Source organism: Epinephelus lanceolatus, chromosome 6, assembly GCF_041903045.1.
Source record: "Epinephelus lanceolatus isolate andai-2023 chromosome 6, ASM4190304v1, whole genome shotgun sequence".
Classification (NCBI taxonomy): Eukaryota; Metazoa; Chordata; class Actinopteri; order Perciformes; family Serranidae; genus Epinephelus; species Epinephelus lanceolatus.
This window is the reverse complement of record NC_135739.1, coordinates 39087423-39091052: the sequence shown is the minus strand read 5'-3', so window position 1 is coordinate 39091052 and position 3630 is coordinate 39087423.

Genomic DNA, 3630 nt, shown 5'->3' with positions numbered 1-3630 from the left:
TGATTCCTCATTTCCAGGCTGATTACCATGAGTCACAGAACCTCTATCAAGAGCCTTTAATGAGCAGGAGGGGCATTAAATCTGGTGAGCACACACTGGATGATATTATATCAACCTTAAAATCAAGTTAACGGATGAATCAGTGCTCACGTGGGATCTACAAGGTATACATGTAATGGCAGCAGCCCAGCAGCAGTAGATGCATAACTGTGGCAGCTGCCCTGGGGGGCAACTGATAATACTCAATCTAACTGACCTCATTAAGGGACCCTTGTTTTTTTACCTTCTCCATCTCAGCCAAGATCTCTGCAGCCCGTCACTGCTTTCATCAGAGGTGATGAAAAAGCACAAGTCTAATCATTTCTTTTTCCACACGCCACGGCCATAGAGTGTGCGCGCACATGGATGCAGGCAGAGATTATTAACAGTTTAATGGATAACAAATCCTGACAGGTGGTCCTCTCGCTGAGATTAAGGACCGGTGGGTTAATGACGGTGCGGGTGAGATTGTCATAACTCACAATAAGGCCATTAAAGTGATATTACTGAGAAAGACTTAAGCTGATATGGGCTCAACTCTCCAACAAGGTGGCATTGGGCGGAGGGCTTTACCATTTTTCAAAGAGTTTTTTTTTCTTCTCTCGCCTGCAGCTCAGTATAAATGGGATTCAACTCAAGAAGAATCTTAGCAAGACACAAGTGATGAGACAAAGGAAGACACTGTAATCTCCTGCTGCTGTTTTCACTCATAAAACACTGGTGTAAGGATTCAGATAAACTTTCAATGCATGCAACATCTATTATCAAATATTTAGTTACAGATTGGTATTGCTGTTATTTAGAAAATTAACTGCTGATTGGCTTTGAAATGTTACCAAAATTTATCACTGTACTGACACTATCTGAAGGTGGTGTTGACAAATAAACAAAAAGAACAATGCAACACTTTATTAGAGTTTTTACTCCTTTTCTTTCCCTTCCTCCTGGACAAAGAAGAGCACATTCCTCCACTGGCAGAAGCTCCTCAATAGTTGAAGGTCCAGGACAACAATGAAGAGGGGCCTCTGGCAGCCACCTCTGCAGTTCACTACTCCCCTCTGGTGGTCAGCAGGGGCCACTGCAGTGTTCAGGGGCCAGAGGAACAAAGGATGGAGAGATGAACAATAGAGTCAACAGCAGAAAGCAGCAACAGAGCCAAAGTGGGTGCTGTTGCAGTGCTTTATTTCTTTTCCTTTTTATAAACATACTTTATATCTATAGAAATATAGTTTGAATGTTCTGTTTTATCCTTCAACACTTCAGTCTACATTTCTTATTCCTTTAACTCTGTAAAACAATAGACACTCAGGTGGTACGATGATTGTGATCAAACTCCAAGCTCACACATTCAAGCTGGCTGATCCAGCACAACATATCCTCATGAGTTGGTTGAAGAGGCTCTCCACAAATTACTTTTTCACGGCCAAATTGTTTTAAATGAGAATCCTGTAAAGAGGTCTTAAAGTGTGTAGGATTTAGGGGGATATATTGTCAGGAATGGAATTTGGAATAATAAGTATGTTTACTTTAGTGTATAATCACTAGAAAATAAGAATCCTATTTCTGTTACCTCAGAATGAGCCGTTAATATATAGGGAGAATGAGCCGTTAATATATAGGGAGCAGATCATCTACTGAGATTGCCATGTTCCACGCCCATGTTTCCACAGTAACCCAGAACGGACAAAGCAAACACTGACTCCAGATAGGGACATTCGTGTTTCATGTCGGCCAACCTAGTTAGCAGCCCTGCTGTGGCAAGAGCATCAGAGAAACGCTGATTTTTAATGTGACACTGCTTTATTCATTTTTTTTTCTGGTTTAAATCACCTGATGTGTTTGTTTTGGAAAGGAAGAGATGTCTGCAGATAATTTAGTTCCCTCCTTAACAATAAACACCGAAGGAATTCTAACCACAAGAAGTTTCGACTAGCTGCAATCTGCAGTCCTCACCACTAGATGCCTAGGCAAAACAATTAGCGAGACAAAAAACTGTCAGGATGCAGACTGATATATCTAGCACACATGCAACCCGAGCGAATAAATGTTGGCATTGTATGTTTCTGCGAACTACAGATATGTTGCATTTGTATGTTTCATATGTTAAATTTGTACATTTCATATGTAGCATATATGTTGAAATTTTATGTTTCTTTCAACTGTCAATTTTATGTTGTGACAGTGCTGTGGTTTAAGTGTGGTTAGGTGTAAGCACAAAAAACACTTGGTTAGGGTTAGGAAAACATCATGTTTTGGCAAAAAATTCATGGTTGTGTCACCACAAACCACATGGCAAGCTCTGGGGGCTGAAAAAATGACGCCAAAGTGGAAATGCAGAAAACTGCAGTTCCTTGGACGGCAACTTGAGGCTGGCTCCAAGACTGAATCAATCCCATACCCATTCTAAAATGGCAAACTTTAGAGCAGAAATAAACATGTTTACAGCCTGGTACAAAAAAGGTTTTGGTCTCTGTAGCTAAATCCCCCCCTTTGGACAAATGTATGGTAATTATTTAAAATAACGAATCCGTTTACATTTAATTAAGATTTAAAGTTTCAAATAATTAAGGGCGGGGCCGCTTGAGTGACAGGCTGTCTGCAAGGCGTCACTACAGTCTATGAGTCAGATCAGTCCCTCGCTCTTCCACAGTTCCAGCCTCTCGTCCAAATATGGCCACATCTGGCTCCAAAAAATCAAGATGGCGATGGCCAAAATGCCGAACGGGGTGATGTCACTGTGGCTATATCCATTAATTTTACAGTCTATGCCTCAGACACAGTCACTGTCACTGGTTTTGAACAGCAGTCTGCTGCTTGGCTGCCGTCCTGCCTATGTGTCACACGATCCACCAACCCCTCTTCCTCCTGATGAGAAACTCAGCTCATATACCTGTAATCAGAACTATGTCCCTTAAGAAATGTTGATATAATAAGTATGAAAGGTACAAATGTAACAAATTTGTTGTTTGCAGAGACATACAATGCCAACATTTTGTTCTGGTGACTGGGCTGTGGGAAATGTTGGCTGGGGTTGTTGCAGTGTAAAATTCCCCAAATCTAATACAGAGCACGACAGAGCTGCTGACTTTATATGAAACTCGTATAGCTTGTATATCCACCCATACAGTGGAGAAATACGACACAGTGGACGTGCTAGTTGTGAACAATCGTGCTGTGCCTCTTGTATTTATGGTTGCTAAGATAACTCCTGCTCAGGAGACAGGTTTAAATTCAAGACACATTTAATGGAACATTGAGGGTTCAAAACAATGATTCTTTTTCCAGTGATTTTCTATGGGAGTCAGAGAGACTAAATGTGAGATGGTTTGTGAGAGAACAACTTGAACAGCTACACTTGTTTCATACAATATAACACTATTGTAGTGAATGACAAACAAACACAACAGACTCAGCCAAAGAAGTTATGACCACGTCTTTACCAATATTGTGCAACATAATACGTTATGACTCTACGGTCTCATGTTTGGATAATTATCGATAATTATATGTTTGGATCTTTTCAGAGTCTGACAGGTCTACAGCAGAGAAACTCTACACGTCCATCTTTTCACACATCAAATCCCTGAGAAG